The following is a 20,109-nucleotide window of genomic DNA, read 5'->3' as shown; positions in this document are numbered from 1 at the left end:
ATCCCTGGGCTTTGTTTGCAGTTCCTGTTACTGATTCTTTACCTAATTTGGAAGAGAGGAAGTTCCCTTGCTTACCAGTGGGAGTGGGAAGCATTGAGCTGCCTGTTGGTCCAGTTTTGTGAGGTTTCAGCCAGCAACTTGTAGTTTATTGGTCGTTTTGGGCCAGTTCCTAGGTTTAGCGCAATTTAGCGCGGAGCTGCTACCGTTGCACACTAGGGCAGCACCGGTTAAGCAGATTTAAACTATTAGGGCTACCTAAAGTCCACTCTTCAAATTTTCCCTTAAAACTACCTTCCTCGAACTATACTACTGATCTAATCAGCGTATCCTATAACTAAAAAGATCATCTCTACTTGACTCCAAGTAGAATATTCTCTATCTGTTAAACCTAGCACTTGCTCCTACAGTACTTATTACCTTGATACGGCACTCTTGTCATAGATAGTACCCCAAAAAGGCAAACCCCCATTTCTCTGTCACCCACGTCCCCCGGAATCTTTTTTAAAGTTTTTTTGTCTATTCCTTCTAGCATGTTGAGGGATCAGTTGCTAGTGTCTTCTCCTGCTCAGCTGGTGAACCTGGGAATTTTGAGGCAATGTCACAATTGCCTCATGTACACAGACAACCCTCTCCTCCTCCCACAAAACACAAATACATGCGAGAGATGCAACTATACGGCCAAACTGGAGGCTGAGCTCTCTCAACATAGGACTGGCAAGACCAGTCAGGAGGAGAAGGTTACCACACACACTATAGACCCAGTCTCACATAGTACCATCACAACCTCAAATCATACACATAAACACACAAAGACATACTCGGAGGCTCTGATCAAAAATCTACCAAAACAGCAGAGGCCACCAAAGCAGACACCCAAACAACCACCACCTCAGAACACAACACCTGCAACACATAGACCTCACAGTCAGAGTGTCAAACAGTCACAGACCTTAAGGCCAAACACAATGCCAGACACACTAGTCATTGGTGACTCCATAGTCAGACACACTGACGTCCCGCTCACCAGACTGAGTAAGGAGAAGGTCACAGTAAGCTGCCTGTTGGGCGCTAGAATCCGCCACATAACGCAAGCACTTAGGTCTCTCAACAGCAGGTACAAATACGACTCAGTCATTGTCCACGCTGGTGTAAACGACCTGAGACGTACCTCCTTGGACTACATGAAAAGAGACATTGAGGAGCTCTCTGATTATGTAGCCCAGGCAGGTATGACCCTGACCTTGAGCAGTATCCTACCTTCACCAAGAATGATGCCACAATACAGAGATAAGATGATCAGCTTTAACAATTGGCTTAAACACTGGTGTCATTCAAAGGGGATCCAGTGTCTGTCTGCCTGGGATGACATGCTGGACAGGCCACGCTGCTTCACAAGGGACGGCTTGCACCTGTCACCCCTGGGATTCCGGATATTGGCAAAGGCTCTTGCCACCCCATAGTGCCTTTTTTAGGCAAGGCTCAAATTCTAAACCTACCACCCTAGAACACAAAAAGGAAAAACTAAGGGTAATGCTGCTCAATGCCAGAAGTCTAAATCTCAAAATGCACGCTCGAGGCCCTTCTCAGTATGGAGAACATCGATGTCTGTGCTGTGACAGAAACCTGGTTCAAGGCTCCTGAGAGCACCCCAGCACTATCAGGTTTTACCTCATATCATGCGTTCCGGCCCCAAAATCCGGACAATACCAAGAAAGGGGGTATCCATATTCATCAAGGACACCCACACCTCAAGACTGGTGGCAACGCATGATGCATTGGAGACCATCCAGGTGCAATTAACCATAGGCAAGACTGCTCTGCAAATTGTAGCATGTTACAGGCCACCCTCACAAACTCAGGAACCTCACATGGCCTTCCTGAAAACACTAGAGGGATAAATGTATCACCAAACACCATCATACTAGGTGACTTCAATTGCCCTAATATAGACTGGGAACACTACTCAAGCCCAAACACCCTAGCCCAAAAGTTCCTGGAATTCATAAACTCAAATGCCATGGAACAACTAGTCACCATCCCCACAAGAGGAGATAACATACTTGATCTCATCATCACGAACATGGGAGCACAATGTTCAACACTGGAAGTATACCCCTCACTGGTGAGATCAGATCACAAACTAATCTCGCTGGAGGTCCTCATCCCACCCCCACCTGAAATAAAAAAGACCACTGTAAAGAACTTCTCGAAAGCCGACTTCACACTTCTAAAGACTAGTGTGGTCTCCTTTAAGGCCCCTGAGCCGGCGGAAAACAGTACTCAAGCCGCTGAATCACTTACAAATGCCTTCTACCAGCACCTGCAGGACTGCATGGATAAGGCAATCCCAAGCAAAACAAAGACTCTTTGTACCAAAGGCAAGCGTCCAGTCTGGTGGACCCCAGCCATAAACAAACTCTACAACAAAAGGAGGAAGCTACTACAAGATAGAGCAAAATCCTTAAAAGGTAAGACACCCTTGATCACTATAAGTAAAAAACTAAGAGCTCTCATAAAATCATCCAAAGCAAATTTTGAGAGAAAAATAGCTAAAGACTCAAAAGACAATCATAAGGCCTTCTTTAGCTATGTTAGAAACCTGGGAGGAAACTCCCAGATATGCTCAGAACTAGTTCAAAATGATGTGAAGATTACTGATCCTACAGACATTGCCAACATACTGGCTGACAGGTTCAGTGCAAACTTCTCCCCCCCTTCCCCCCAAAAGGAGAGATATCTATACCAAACGATTGCAGCCCCCCAAACATCTCCAACGCCCAAGTGAGAACTGCTCTCTCCAAAGCAAAAAACACAGCATCCATGGGACCTGATGGTGTCCCCGGCTGTGTGCTCCACGAACTCAATGAGGAATTAAACCCACAGCTAGGACAGCTGTTTAATCAAAGTCTTACCTCTGGATACGTACCCAGGGAGTGGCGCACTGCAACTGTGGTCCCACTTCACAAAGTCCCACTTCCATGCCTCCACTGACCCTGGAAATTACCGGCCCTTTAGCTTGACAAGCCTTATCTGCAAAGCCATGGAGAGGATCATAATGGACCTCATAAATAAAGACATAGGGAATTTTCAGACTTTGGATCCAACCCAGTTTGGCTTTGTCAAATGCAGATCATGCCTTTTAAACTTGGTTGACTTTTTCGAAACAGTCACCAAAGCCATTGATGAGGGAAAGGCAGTCCATACAGCCTACCTCGATCTGGCGAAGGCCTTCGATACAATACCCCACTCGGGTATCATTGAAAAACTCATCAGCTTAAATGTTAACCCATACATCACTAGATGGGTTGCAAACTGGCTGAGTGACAGAACCCACAGGGTCAGAGTTGCTGGCGCCATGTCAGACTCAAAGCCTGTCACAAGTGGTGTCCCACAGGGTTCAGTCCTGGGCCCACTCTTGTTTGGCATCTACTTTTCCAGTACAAGCAAACACAGGAGGGTTATGGCTGACAAAGTTTGCAGATGACTGCAAACTGGGCGCCATAGTAGAAAACACATCTGACACAGATATCCTTCAGAAGGGTCTCACAGAAACGGATAACTGGTGCCAGAGCCATGGCCTAAAGTTAAATGCCAAAAATGCATAGTCATACCCTTCGGGAAAAACAAGGTTACCCCTAGCTACCAAATAGGTGGCAATCCACTGAGCACAGAAGAAGTTATCAGGGACCTGGGGACCCAGGTTGATAGTAGTCTGTCATTTGACACCCATGTAGCTAAAGTAGTTAGGAAGACCTTCTACATTGCCCACCTTATCATGAAGGGATTCTCATCTAGATCAAGGGAGGTCATAGTCTCCCTTTACTCATCACTCATCAGACCAATGATTGAGTACAATGCCCCATTCGGAATGTATCTGACCCGACACTTGCAGCAGCTGGAGAGGCCACAAAAGTTCCTCACCAAAAGGATAAAGGGTCTCAAAAATCTGTCCTATGCTGCCCGACTGAAAGAACTCCAGCTCTATTCAGTCGCTTACTGCTTGCTCAGAGGTGACCTTTGCCTAACATACAAGGCCATGTCAAACCCAGATTTGATGAATATGCTTCACCTCAAAAAATCTAGATCCATCAGAGCCACAAGGGCGGGAGACTTAAACCTCGCTATTAATAGGACGTGCTGGAGGGATAGATTCATCACCCAAAGACTCCCTATGCTGTGGAACAAAATCCCGGTATATGTGAGGCAGAGCACTCGCTGGCCTTGTTCAAGAGAAATCTTGACCAATGGATGGGAGATCGCAGATATACCCCAGGGATTACCTCAGTGTCACTGCTCGACAGAGGCACAGCAAAATAATGGGTATAGTTCCCCATACTAAAGGGGTGGCGTAAGCCACAAAACGATGGGCTAGGCTTGTAAATGCCCTCGGGCAGATAGCCTAGTATGAACCTATGAACCTATGAACCTATAAGAAAAGTTCAGATGATATCATAATTTGTATTGATCCACAAGATTTGAACAAAGCACTGAAAATACCTCATCATTCAATGCATACAGTCAAAGAAGTCCCTGCTCTTATACTAAATGCAACCGTTTTTTTTCTGTTTTAGGTGCAAAGAATTCATTTTGGCAAATTATGCTTGACTGAAAATCTTCATTGCTAACTACTTTCAGTACTCCTTTTGGCAGGTACAGATTTTTGAGAATGGGTAAATTTTGCCAGTGAAGTCTTCCAGAGTGCCATGGAACAATTTTTTTTCTGGGTATCCTTGTGCTATTATAGTAGATGATATTCTAGTAGGAGGTAATGATGAAGCTGAGCATGACAAAAACCTCAAGAAAGTTCGGGAAAGAGCACATGAAGTGAATCTTATGCTGAATCCTTACAAGTGCAAGTTCAGGCTATGAGAAGTTATTTATGTTGGTCATTTATTTACCACTTCAGGCTTATGACCAGATCCTTCAAAACAAACTGCTATTTTTAAGATGCCAGCTCCAGACAATGTTCAAGTCCTATAATGTTTTCTTGGCAAGGTTAACTATCTAGGCAAGTTCATTCCAGACTTGAGCCAACTTTCAGCACCGCTTAGAGAGCTGACATGCCAAGATGTATCTTGGTCATGGTCAGAACAACACCAGAGAGCATTTGATGTCCTGAAATTGAGAATTGCTAGTCCACCAACTCTCAGATACTATGATGTCCACAAACCAGTTTCTCTTTCTTGTGATGCTTCGAAATTTGGTCTTGCTGCAATCATTCTTCAAGAGGATAGGCCAACAGCCTATGCATCCAGAACTTTAACCCAAACTGAAATACAGTATGCACAGATAGAGAAATAACTCTTAGCAATTGTGTTTGCATGTTTGAAGTTCCAGGATTATATTTATGGTAGACCTATCCAGACTGAAATTGACTACCAACCTGTAGTCACTATTTTGAGAAAGCCTATGCATACAGCTCCTGCCAGATTGCAATGTATGATGTCGAAATTGCAAAAGTATACTTTCAGTCTTATTTACACAAAAGGCAATCTTCTTTATCTTGCTGATACATTATCCAGATCACCCAGAAATATCACTGAACAGCATGAAAATGAAAAACTTGATTTTGAAGTCATGGAAGTGAAGCATTTTTCTTCCATACATCTTGATGAGCTTAGAAGTCATACAGCCTCAGATCAGTTCTTTAGAAGTTCAACCACTTTATCAGTCGAGGATGGCCATCAAAGCAATCTTCCTTACCAGTAGACTTGTAATCCTATTTTCCTTACAGAGATGACATTTTGTTTGACAATGGTATCATCATGAAAGGTCCAAAAGTAATTGTTCCAAAGTCCTTGCAACAACAGTATATTACTATTTTGCATTGTGGCCACCCAGGAACAGATTCTACCAAAAGAAGGGTGAGACAAGTACTATTTTGGCCTTCTATGTCCCTTTATATTGAGAGAGTACTTTCATCTTGTTCTGTATGTAATAGTACTAAGCCACATCAACAGAAAGAACCACTTCAGCTAAACCAGATCCCTGTACTACTTTAGTCGACAGTAGCTACAGACATTTTTAAGTGGAATGGTCAACATTACTTGGTGTTAGTCGACTCTTATTCAAATTGGTTTGATATTGACCAACTTCCTAATCTAGCATCCAGTACTGTCATTACGAAGATGAAGCATAATTTTGCAGTCCATGGTAGTCTGCACAGAGTTATTTCTGACAATGGTACACAGTTTACAAGCCAGCAGTTCAAAAGATTTGCTAAGGAGTGGGACTTTTCTCATGTTGCAAGAAGCCCTGAGTACCTGCAGTGAAATGGTTTGGCAGAATGTGCAGTTCAAAGTGCAAAACAATTACTAGAGAAGTCAAAACAAGACAACAGTGAAGTTTTCTTGAATCTCAGAAATATTCCTCATGATAAACATCTTGGTTCACCTGCGCAGAGACTTCTATCGAGACAAACCAGAGCCACACTATCGATTAACTGTCATCTATTAGTTCCATGTGTCAAGAACAACAGATCAGTGAATGCCCATCTGTTGAAGAAGCAGTTATCCCAGAAGTCCTATTATGATAAGACCGGCAAACTGCTCAATCCATTACAAAATCAATCCATTACGAGAAGGGGAGATAGTGAGGATGCAGATATCCAAAGGCTTTGATTGGATTGGAGTCATGAAAAGTGAATGTCCAGAGTTGAGATCATACATTGTGAAATCACTAGGAGTAGAGTTTAGGCAGAGTCAGAAACATTTGATCCCGGTGTCTGAGCCTGTATTGCAGTATTATACCTGCGAGAAAGAATCTAAATCTCAGAGTGAGTTATCCAGTGTTCCAGTTCCAGAGGACATTCCAGTAAATATCCCTTTTCCTGAGAAGAATCCCAAAACTCCAGAATCTGTTTGTTCACCAATGACTGTCCCTATTGCTAAACCCAATTCTGATTGCTATATCACTAGATCAGGTCACATTTACAGACCATGTTCCAGATACACTCCAACTTGGACATAAGGACATAAATGTTGTGTTTATTTCTTAGTGTCTATAAAATTGCAAATATTTTCCAAATCTTATTTTATTGTAGGCAATTCAGTAAAGAGGGAGGATGTAGATCAATATGTATGTATACCTTTAAGAAGCTTTCCATGGGCTTGTACATGTGTATAAATACTGAGCATGTGTGAGCCTGACTGCCATTTTGTAGTAAGCTATTGAGATGTAAGCATGAGTGTCTGTGTAGTCTGCCAGTTAATCAGTCTGTTTATATTTTGTACTGCTGCTATCTATCCTGATGTGTTTCTATGTAATAAAGCATATAAATGAACGGGTCTATATTAGATAAACAAAAGTTTATCTTACCGGACGCTAACATGAGAGAAAATCCCGGAATCCAAAACCGGAATTGTGAGATCTCAGTACAATGAAGATGGGAATATTTGCCCTTTCCTCACTGTAGTGCAATCTCGGAGTTGGAATATATATTTAGCGGGGGGGGTGGGGGGTGCAGCCCACCACAATTGCAGTTTCAAGTTCTGGTATTTTCAATAATGTCAGCGTTCTGTAAGATAAACATTTGTTTATCTAATATAGACCCTAAACAAACTACCTCACCTGTTCGCCTTCAATTGTAAACCAAGACGAGCGACAGTCTGGCTTGGGACTTTCTGTAGGCTTTCCAAGTATTCTCACCATATTTTTCTGTCACACTAATAGCAGACAGGTAGCACTGCTTATTTGCAATCCTTTGAAATATTGGATCTATTACATGTTGTACAAACTTCTCTCCAAAATAGCTGGTCATATAAGAAAATTGTATGCATGCTAATTTTTATAACTTTTTGAAAGCATCTTTCATTTTAATCCCTAAATGTGTCTATATCAGGTGAGTTTTCAGAATCCTTCATAACCCTCCATGAAAAATATAACAATAGGTTCAATTACTGCTACCCATTTCAATGTTTCTATTTATCACCTTATCTGACTGCAAATATCCAGCTGGGAAGCATCAGTTTTAGTAGAGTTCCAGAGAAAAAAAATCTTAGTGCAGAATGCATAAGTGAAGTGTGTGCAATCTGTGATAGACCAGGGCCTAATGCAGAAGATGCTTTAATGTCTGGTGACATTGGCTAGTGGGATAGGCCCAACATTCTCATGATCTAGTTAAGTAAAAATGAGATATCAGAAAGTGGATACATGGCTTACAAAATAATACTGGCATTACTCACAGAAATGGAAATAGAGACTTATATAAGGTAAACAAGTAGTTTTCTTATTTTTGCCTTCTAAGTTTCATCACAATGGCAGTTCCCATGTACCAGTAAATTGCTGTTTGAAAAGAATGTAAAATCAGTTTTTCAAGAGATTTATAGCAGGGTATAGGGAGACTCATTTCAGAGTTTTGATAACTGCATATGTGATATTATGAGGTATTGCCAGTTGTACCAGGAGAAGTGAGACAGTACATGTGGCATATGCCAGCATGACTGGCTAAAATTTTGTAAATAATCTTATGTCATTTGACTGTCACATTAATTTGCACAGGTGCTTGCATTACAAATGCATGTGTAAGGGTTGCTTATGTTAAAAATGCTACAACAGAATCTTAACAGAGTTCTGAATGTGAACTGTTCCAGAATCAGGTGACTAGATGTAATGTAATATAATTCTATGAACTCTGGCAGCAGCAGTTTTTTTTTTTTTTTGAATCTGATATAAAAGATCTATGTCAGTTAACACAGTCCAGTAATAGTTGTTCAGTAGTTGTTAGTTGTACAGTTCAGTGTGTGGAGTATCTCATCTTGCCTTGCAGAAGTAAGCATCTCAGCAGTACAGCTTGCCTTGTGATTTTAAGCGACTTAATTAGGAATAGTTTCTCTTCAGTTTAGTTAGGAAAAGTACTGTGAGATTAGTTTAATATTATTTATTTTTATGCTGTGAGATTCTATCCAACTGTATTATTTTTACGCTCCCTGTGATTAAAAACTCTGATGTTTATTTTAACTAAATATTAAGTATTTTCCTGTTTTCTATTTTTATTATCCATTATTAAATATTTTATACCTTTTCATGGTGGCTGGTCTTCTAGTGAATATTTTTAATATCTTGAGAGTACATGTGCTTATTTCAGTGTCACTGTGGCCACTCCAAAAAGCCTTACTGCTTCGGTCACACTCTACCATTCATATCAGTAATAATTTGACACAGTATAATTGATTACCTCTTGTAAGAGCCTTAGAGTATTTGGTTGGTGGCAGCTACCCTGTAATTTGGAAAGATGAGATACAGCTGGTTAATCTGTGTCAGCCTTTCCCAGGTGTGCATGCTTGTGTGTGTGTGTGTGTGTGCGCGCGCGTGTGTGTGTGTGTGTGTGTGTGTGTGTGTGTGTGTGTGTGTGTGTGTGTGTGAAAAATCAGATATTTAAGTGTGTGTGTCAGATACTTGGAAATGAGCCACATTGCTCCAAGGTGGGCCTTGTTTGGGATCTGGGGAGACAGAGACTCCAGTACCACTGGACCATGTTCCCTGCGTGCTCTTCGGGGAAACTGTGTTTGATGCAGAAAGCTGCATTTGAAATAATGTGTAAATCCATTCCTGTTTTTAGTGACTGCCTCTTACTGGTGTTAGTGGTGAGGATTGGGGATCCTTGCTTACTGTCCCGGGGTAGTGAGGGACCATCAAGGTGATCTGAAAGCTGGAATAACTTCATAGTAAAAGGAAAACATTCATCTCTAAACAAGTTAAGCTTACGAGGTAAAAGGGATACAGAGGATATGGTTAATAGGTAAATTATTTCATTACAACTAAACAGGAAACTGAGCTTGAGAAAATGGACAAGGGGGACCAGATATATAGAACAAATAAGGAGAAACTAGGGGCTAAGTGGTAAACTAGTGGAATTCATTCACAATCGAGTCAAGTGAGGAGACAGAAGAGAAATGGCTGAACAACCAGATTATTAAAATTAAGACAGTGATGTCTGGTAAACTAGCATAAAGCTTGACTGTATAATCAGACAGAATGACAGACTTCACAAAATGCTATAGTCAGAACCTTCTTTGTTTGTACGGTACTTCATGGAAAACTGCAAATCATAGGATCATAAAAGGTTACCAGGCTAATAACCCTAGGGCCGTTAATAGCCTAGACAAGTACATCCCCTGTTCACAAAAATATCATTAAGCAGAATTAAGTCAACAACTACTGCCTCTGTCCAAGATGGACACAGTAAAACTGCCAGGGTGAATTTGCGGTTTCCTATCCAGTCATCCAAATTACACTTAAATAGGGCCAGCGTGGGGCTCTGCTTCACCTGAAATGGAAGTTTGCTCCAGAGGAGCGGTAACCCCTGTGAGATATATCTGTATCTCTAGCAAGTCCCACTGATGTCACATACTAGGCTGAGTTCCCTAGAGTGAATGCATTTTATACCATTTGATTTAAGAATGTGCAGCATTTCCATTAGAGTAGGATCTGAGCTTGCTTTATATGCAAGGCAGAGGTCACCTCTGAATAGTTTGTAAGACACAGAGTATAGTGACAGTGATTTTAGTCTGTCAATGTTTGACAGACACTGAAAATCCTGAATTTTCTTTGTACAAAACCTTTGAGGTCTTTCCAGTTGCTGCAGGTGTCTGGTAAGGTACATACCAAAGGTAGGATTGTACTATGTTATTGGCTTAATGAGTGAGAAGTACAGAGGGATTATATGATAATGCATTGTTTTGCATTGAATGTTAGCCCATGACTTTGGCACCAGTCATTTGTCTGTGTAAGTCCCTCTAGTTGAATGTTGACATTGTATGGGGACTCAATGACTGCACCCAGTTTGCAAACATCAGCAAACTTTGTCAGCCATAGGCCTTTTGTTTTAGCCTATACATCCGAGAAGTAGATTCCAAACAATAGGGGCCCCACTACTGATCCCTGTGGAACAACAGTGGTTATAGGTCTGCTGATGGAGGTAGAGTCCCCTATTTTTACTATGTGCATTCTGTCAGTAAGCCAGTTTGCAACCCACCTGAAAATATGTGAGTTAATCTCCAGATTTTAATTTCTCCAAATCTTTTGAGTTTCTAATACCATGACAGAAATGGACCCTATTCCTAAGTCAACGTGCAATTAAAGTTCATGAAATTAGTATTGTTTCAATCTTTGATGTCAGCCAAAAGTGCTCTTTGCAGCAAATGCAATATGCCCAGTAATTACTTCTTCTGCAGTTTGTTTAGGGTCATATGGATTGGTAACATATCTAAATACAATTGTAGATTCTTTTTTATAAGACCCATTGCTCCTACTACTATTGGAACTGTCTGGGTATCATTCTTCAACATTGCTCTTGTTTCTGCATGCAGATTCTGATATTTTATGACTTTGCAACTCTCTGTATGCAACACACTTTAGTCATTGGGTGTGGCGATTTCAATGATCAATGCTACTTTTGTCTTCTTTTCATGGATCATTATATCCGGTTGTCTAACATCTATCTTTTGAACTGTTGGTAATGGATGATCCCATGTAATATAAATATCATCATTTTCTATGATGCTTTATGCTTCATGTTTCCAGTGTTTTTCAGCTACTTCAGTACCATAATGTTTGCACAATCCCCAGTGCAACAGTCTTGCCACATTATTATGCCTTTCAGTACACAGTCCTTCTGCCATTAGTATATCACAACCAGCAATGAGGTGTGCGACTGTTTCCAATTTGGTTTTACAAAACCTATATTTGTCTGTTTCTCCCACATGTTCAATGAACTTTGTAAATCAGTGTGTACATAGCCCACTATCTTGGGCTACCAATATTAACCTTTCATCTCTTAGTTTGAATGCCGCTCTTCTTAACCATTTTTGCATTTGTTCCTGATCAACATGAGGTTCTTCCAGAGGTTTTCTATACTTGCATTTTCCACATCTCCTGCCTTCTCATTTGGTCTTTCACCTTTTGACACCATCCCCCACTCTGGAATTATAGATAAACTCACTAAACTGCTAAAAATGTGTTGGATAGATTTGATCGGAAAACAAGAAGGATGCTTCATGCTCACCAAATTATTTATAAAAATCAGTGTATGCCAAAATTATATATTACCCATTCCAAAGGAGGGATGGGCCTCCTTGAAACTGATTACTTGTACAGATCTGCAATTGTGGAGCTCCACACATATCTTCTGACCTCACAAGACCCAAACATAGTCAAAGTTTTGAAACATGAGGTGAATAAAACTAAGATGGCTTTTCTGCTTAATCTAGCAGAATCATACTGGTGTCAAGCAGGAATGGAAATGAAACCAGAAGTAGATAAAAATCAGGCAGCAACAGAATGTACCAAAAACAAAAGAAAGAATATAATAGGTTCATAGGTAGGTAATAGGCTATTGGCCCTAGGGCCTATATAAACCTAGCCAAAAAGGTACCCTGGCTTTCGCCACCTAAGAAAATTATTTTCATGTGCCCCTGTCAAGCAGATTCACAGAAGTGATCCCCCGGGTGAATTTCCTATTTCCCATCCAATCATCATGAATTTTCTTGAAGAGTGCTAATGAGGAGCCCTGTTTGACATAGATAGGTAGTCTGTTCCAGAGTATGGGAAGTCTCTGGGACAGGAATCTATCCCACCAGCATGTTCTGTTTATTGTGGTGACAAGGTTTAGGTCCATAGAGCATGTAGCTCGGAGGGATTGGGATTTCTTTAAGTGGAGCATGTCCATCAGCTCTGGGTATGACATAGTGACATGACATGTTTAGGCAGAGATCGCCTCTGTAAAGCTGGTGTTTTTTGAGACGGTCTGCGTAGGGCATCTGTTTGAGGCCAGTAATCCTCTTTGTGAGGTATTTCTGCGGCCTTTCCAGTTGTTGTAGATGTTTTGTGAGGTACATACCAAAAGGGGCATTGTACTCTATAATGGGTCTAATGAGTGATGAGTAGACAGGAACAATGACCTCTTTTTTTTTTGGATGAGAAACCTTTTGTGATGAGGTGTACCACGTAGAAGGATTTCTTGACCACTGTGGCGATGTGATTATCAAAGGAAAGACTACTGTTTACCTGTGTCCCAAGGTCTCTTATCACACTTTCAGTGTTAAATAGACTTCTGCCTATGTAGTAGTTTGTGGGTACAGAGTTTTTACCAAAGGGGATGACAATGCACTTTTTGGCATTGAGCTTGAGTTCATGGCTTTGACACCAGGCATCTGCCTCAGTGAGGCCCTTTTGTAAGATGTCCACATCTTTAGGAGTGAGGTACAGCTCATGTCATTCACACCAACATGAACTATGAAAGAGTCATAATGGTACATTTTGAGGAGAGACCTGAGTGAGTATGTGATCTGGCAGATCCTAGCATCCAACAGACAGCTGACCATAATCTTCTCCTTGTCCAGCCTGATGAGGGGGACAGCTGTGTGTCTCACTATAGAGTCACCTATGACCAATACGTTTGGTTTATATGCGCTTTGCCTTAGGGTCTTGTTTGGTGAGACATGTGCTTGTGGTTTTATGTGTATTGGGTGCTGTAGGTACTGTATTAGGTGTAGCATCTTTGTGTCTTGGTGGCCTCTGGCATTTAGGTAAATTTCTGGTGTGTCCCTCCTTGCATGATGGTTTATGTGTTGAGAGCGTGGTTTGTGCAGGAGGTGTAATATGTGGGCTGAAAACCTGTTCAGTGTCACTGTTCCATGAAGGAGAGAGCAAGGATTGCCAGTTCTTAGTGTATATGCATCTTTCAAAAATTGAGTTTGAGTAGGTTAGGAGTAGTGGGTTGTCAGTGCACATGAGGCAATTGCTACACACCTCAGGATACCCATGTCAATCAGGTTGGCAGGAGAAATGGAGGAGACCCGACCATCCATAATACCAGGTGTAAATTTGCTTACTTTAATGAGGAAGGATATGGTTTAATTGGAGGCTTAATGCTGAGTCTCTACTATTGGGATTCTCAAGGAGTATGAGACTATTAGGGAATAGGAGATTTCAGTTATAGAGGCAAATGCTGTAGAAAGCCAAGCTGAGGTGCTCTTCGATCAGCTAAGCTCAATTTAAGGGACTCCTCAGTTGGAGCACAGGCAGCTTCTAAGGGAAAATAAATGTACTTTAGCTTTTGTGCCTATAACTGCCAATGGTTACCTCCACTGCGAGGTGCTGTGCAAAGGTGCACTAAATGCAAATGGATGCCTTTGATTGCTCAGATAAAGATAGTAGAGCAGTGGCTGGTCGACAAACTCTGTGGAGTTGTGTTAAAACAGGTGCAAACTGGTGTAAATGCAGAGCTTATGCAGTAAATGTGAAAACACTTTTTTTAAAACAAGTTAGGCAATTTTCAAACAAGCTGAGCAATGGAAATGCTCAATAATGAGACTTATTCCAACAATCTTCAATTCAGAAGGGGCCTTTGCTACACTCTTCTCTCAAAAAGATGCATGGGGCCCTCTTAATGTGAGATGGCTGATTTTAGTGCTCAGATAATGTCAAACTATCTAGATTCAGCAAATCTAAATCTAGGCTATGCCGTAAAATACACAAGTACCAGAAAATTCAAAGTGCAGGAAAAGTAGTCTCAAACAGCAAACAGTTGGAACAGTGAAACAGCAAAACAGTAAAATGGCAAAAAAAAACTGTTGAAAGTAGGTGGCAGTTCAGTAATACACAGTTTAAAAATGCAGTAGAGTGAATAAAAATGCTTATTTTTCTGCAGATTTCAAAGCATGCATTGGATTTCATTTGGATTCACTCCAAAGACCAGAGAGAGCACACCAGTCGTAAAGCAGATCATGTAAACTGAGCACAGGCCCTTGCAAACATGCTGTCTAAATACAAGCAAAGTTAAGCAGTTTTCAAACAAGCTGGCCAACGAAAATGCTCAATACTGAGCCTTATTCCAACAATCTCAAAGTGAGATGAGTCCTTTGCTGTACTCTTCTTCCACAAGGGTGAGACTGGTTTTAGTGCTCAGATAATGTCAAACAATCTAGATTCAGCAAATCTGAATATGGCCTATGCTATAAAATGCACAAGAACTAGAAAATAAAAAAGTGCAGGAAAAACAGGCTCAAACAGCAAATAGTTGAAACAGTGAAACAGCAAAACAGTTAAATGGCTAAAAACAGTTAAATGTAGGCAACATTTCAATAATACACAGTTTAAAAGTGCAGCACTGTGAACAAAAATACTTAATTTTTTGTAGATTTTAAAGGATTCCTAGGATTTCATGTTGGCCATGGTCGGCCACTGTGCTGCAGTGGTTAGCATTGTCATCTCACAAAAAAGAAATATTTAGCAAAGCTATACTTTCCACTGTGTGATTCCTTAAATGTCTTGTATTACAGGTGACATGAGATATATGCAAATGACCCTTTAAGGACATCAGGTGTTTAAGCTAAATAGCAATTCTAAATGTCTGTGGCTTTTAAGTCTATATATGGACAAATTCAGGCCAATAAAACTAAACCCCACTAGCTGTCGGCATGTAGGTCTCTGCTTTATTACAGCATTATCAACATAGCATAAATGGAATGTTTAGTTAATCTTTGGAAACACAGGGTTGTCGTACCCAACGGATATCCATAAATCTTAGGGTGACTGCAAAGTATCCCAACTAACAAACTAGAACAATGAGTAAAAAGGTCACACAGAAAAAACAATCAGTTAAAAAACAAAAAAAAAAAATCAAGCAAAGCTAAACTATCCATTGTGTGATTCTTTAAAACCTCTTCTATTAGAGGTGACAGGGGATATATGCAAATTACCCTTAAAGACATCAACACCTGATGTCCTTAAAGGGTAATTTGCATATATATCCCATGTCGACTCTAATACAAGAGGTTTAAGGAATCACACAGTGAAAAGTCTAGTTTTGCTAGATTTTCTTGGTTGTTTTTTTTTCTGTGTGACATTTTTACTCATTTTATTAGTTTCACAGCAAGAGGTTCTCCAGTTTTATTCTTGGATAGAGTGTCTTCTGTGCAGAGTCTGCAGCTGGAAAGCCTTCTGTGTATAGTCTGCAAGTCTTCCTGTGGTCGAGTGAGTTTTAAAGATGTGCAGGTGTGTGTGTGTGTGTGTGTGTGTGTGTGTGTGTGTGTGTGTGTGTGTGTGGGTGTGTGTGTGTGTGTGTGTGTGTGTGTGTGCGTGAATGTGTGCATGCGTGAATGTGTGCATGAGTGAAGGTTGGGCACTGGGCTGGCAACTCTACACTGTAAAACCTCCACTGCCAATCAACATGTGGACCAGTGATCTGCTGTGGCGACCCCTAATGAGAGAAGCCGAAAGACAGTGTTTGCCTTGGAGTTCATTTGGATTCACTCCAGAGATGAACGAGAGGACTAGAGTCCTAGAGCAGCTCCGGTAGTGTTTCTTTTAGCAGTCATTAGTTCTCAGCTGACAACATAGGACCTTGGTAATGAATGCAAAGCAAAGCACCATACTTTGCTTTATTCTTGTCTAAAATGGTTCATTTATATTGTTAAAAAATAAGCCTATATTTTTAATTTTTGGACTACTTATATTACAGTGCATGCTCCTAAGGTTGCAATAAAAGTATTTCAGTCTCATGACTTAGTAACTTTGTTTTCAAACAGATGTTTCTGGACACCAAGTGTAGTACACAAATGATAAATTTCAGTGGTATGCAATCCTGTTCATGTCTATCATAACAAGGAAAGTTAGCCCATTGCTATCTCAGATTTTATCATTAACAGTTTCATTCTCTGCTTTGTTTTTAAATTGATTATTTTTTCATTCTCAGCCCATCAGTAGGTTATATAAATAGATAAATGTTCTGTTCCCTCAATCCAAATTGCTTATGACAAAAGCAGGGAATGTTTTGGTGTTATTTTTTCTTCAGTGTTGCCTCTGATTATGCCTCTAGGAGGAATTAATTCATCACAATTGTATTCTCAGCACTGAATGTGATTGTAAGACAAGCAGAAAGTAATTTACTTAAATTTCATCCTTTTTATGTTGAATGTTATTTTATAAGAGTTTAGTTGAAACAGAGCATCATCAACTGTTCCTTTACTTATTATGACTAAAGGTTCATCGGAGCCATGACCATCATCTGACTCATATAGAGTACTTTCATTCAAGGTCATGGCTGGGTGCTTAACAATAGCCATTTTGCTGGCAATCATATTTTAAGCATGTTTATTTTAGTGCATGTTTCACATTTGAGACAGTAGAAATTTATTTCAAATCCATAAGGCAGTTAGAGGTTTTCCTTCAAATGAAACTCCACATTTGTTTCTTCTTTGTCATCAATCATAGAACTTTGCATAAAACTGGCAAAGAAGCTGAACAACCGGGAAGCTAAACTTGAAACAGTCATTATGTAAAACATAAACTTCATAATGCATAATTCATCAAATGAGAATACCCATGCTTAGTGTCTCAAATCTGTATTCAATCTTCTCTTCAACACAGTTGCAATAAAGTCTGCAAATACACATGAAGGAGTAAGCAAACCTGAATTACAGAGCCCGAGGACTGAGTTAGAAAAAGTATTATTTGGTTAGCAAGTCATCAAGCATTTCTGAAACAAAGAAAGTAAAAGGACACTACTATATATATATATATATATATATATATATATATATATATAAAGTAAAAGGACACTATATATATATATATATATATGTATGCATATTTATACACAGACACACAGACACACACACACACACACACACACACACACACACACACACACACACACACATACATACATATACATACATATATGCATACAGGCATGTGCGCATGCTTATGCCCATCATGCACATGCTCACAGTAGTGACAGATGCAGACACACACACACACACACACACACACACACACACACACACACACACACACACACACACACACACATATACATACATATATGCATACAGGCATGTGCGCATGCTTATGGCCATCATGCACATGCTCACAGTAGTGACAGATGCACAGACACACACACACACACACACACACACACACACACACACACACACACACACACACACACACATACATACATATATGCATACAGGCATGTGCGCATGCTCATGGCCATCATGCACATGCTCACAGTAGTGACAGATGCACACACACACACACACACACACACACACACACACACACACACACACACACACACACACACACACACACACACACAGGCACCCACACTCCCAAAAAGACAAAAAAGATAAGTTATTTTTCCTGTGCTTTGTGTGCATTGTAGAGAAGAACTGTCTTGATATTAATATTATAAATTGTAAGTTCCATTTCAGATGCAAGAAGCATGTGTAAAAGGGATACTTGACTACTCGAATAGTACTTTTTTAGACAGCTGTATCAAACCATCTAAATAAATACAACTTTTTACCAGATTAGAGTCACTGCTGTGCTAATGGCTATAAGGAGAAAATAAATAACCAGGGATATTTTTCTTTCTAATGTAAACATCTGGCAGTAATCCTTGCTTACACAATTAATGGGCATTTAATTGGCAATGATCAGTTTATTGCAGCAATATGAAGTGAATGTTTCCCTAGGAACAAACAGCTGTTGCAAGAATTTCACAGTAATTTAGCAAACACCAGGTGATCGCTGTATCCAGAAGGAAGCTTTCTATCTACAAGTAAACAATGACACATTGAGAAAATAACGCAGTGTAAGTCTTAAAACAAATAAAAGAGACTTGACTAATTTCCATTTGTAACTAGATTTTCTTCTTACCTGGTTACATTCAGTGGTGTAGTCATGACCTTACTGGTGTGTAATACTTAGTAAAATAGTACGTTCAGTGAAAAATGAATTATAGTAATACAGAAGTGCATTAATGCATACTGATTACTTCAGCCCAAAAGATGCCATGTTACAGTTTATTGAATGGCTAGCATGTATAGTAGAATGTGATTTATTTTATAGAAAGAGATTATTCAGCTTTTGTTTCAAGCTTCATCTGTTAAGTTCAAAATTATTTTGGTAACATTTCACACTTTATCTAAATTTAAATTATTGCATTTCAAATTCAATCAGATAGCATCATCTTTCACATCAAAAAGTTTAAATAAAAAGTTTTTTTTTCTCTTTTCAATATTTTTCATTAGCTGCATGCATTATTAGTTTAATATGATTACAAATGCTGTGCAACATTTTACAGCTAGTCAGCCCTTTGGCATAAATAAAATAAATTATGCTTTCTAAAGCTACTGCTCTCACAAAGCCTGTTATTATTTCCTAAAGCTATCTTTCATTAGTTATAAAAGTTGCAATTACTTAAGCTAATACAGTTACTCACTAAACCTTTTAGTAATTGGCTAATGCTGAGGTGGGCAAACAATGCTGTAAAGAGAAAAAAAAAACAGAAAGCTAGAAGAAAGAAGTCATAGTACAATGCATGCATTTTTTATTTATGCATCCCACAAAAATACATCTCCATGACAAAAGCAGGCAATCAATCATTTTCTTTTGCATTTCCCCATATAATTCTTGCTCTTTAGTGTAACAGAAGGAAATCTGGCTAAGCAACAGGATATGTTTTACATGTTGAAAATCAATACATTGACTAGACATTATGTTTGGAGTGCACAAATGAACATCACTAATGTATTTTGTGATTGTTGATCCCAGGTCTTTAAAAATAATTTAAATGTTCTTTCACTTGATAAATATCCCCATCCGGAATTACTTCTCATCTGTTTTACTGAAACGGTTGTATTCTGTTTTCTTTATATAACTTTTCTTAAAAACATCTGCATTGCTCTGCTGAATCAATTTAGTTCAAATACAGGCTTACAAAGTCTTCTGGGTTTCAGTTACATCATTTACCCTGTCATTCAATAAGTTTCAGTTGAATATACCTTGTCAGTCATTAACTAAGAGTGAGGATAAATTATGTATTGAATGACAGAGTCAAAAATATATGTTCTTACCTTAAATTGAATGTTTTTCTAGTAAATTAATACATATATTTATTCCTTTATTGACTCCACAGTTAAAGAAGTGTGAATTATTACTCCAAAAAGGGTGCCATGCAATATCTCAGCTGATGTGCAAGTCCAACATGTGAAGAAGTTGTCTGAAACAGATGTGTTGCAAAAGTTGATGACATCAGTAGTACAGAATGACATTAAGTGGTGTAAAATTCTGATTATTTTACAACCCCTCCAATCT

The sequence above is a fragment of the Protopterus annectens genome, chromosome 2.part2 (genome assembly GCF_019279795.1).
Source record: "Protopterus annectens isolate FY-2018-M chromosome 2.part2, PAN1.0, whole genome shotgun sequence".
Lineage (NCBI taxonomy): Eukaryota > Metazoa > Chordata > Ceratodontiformes > Protopteridae > Protopterus > Protopterus annectens.
Note: the sequence above shows the minus strand (reverse complement) of the source record.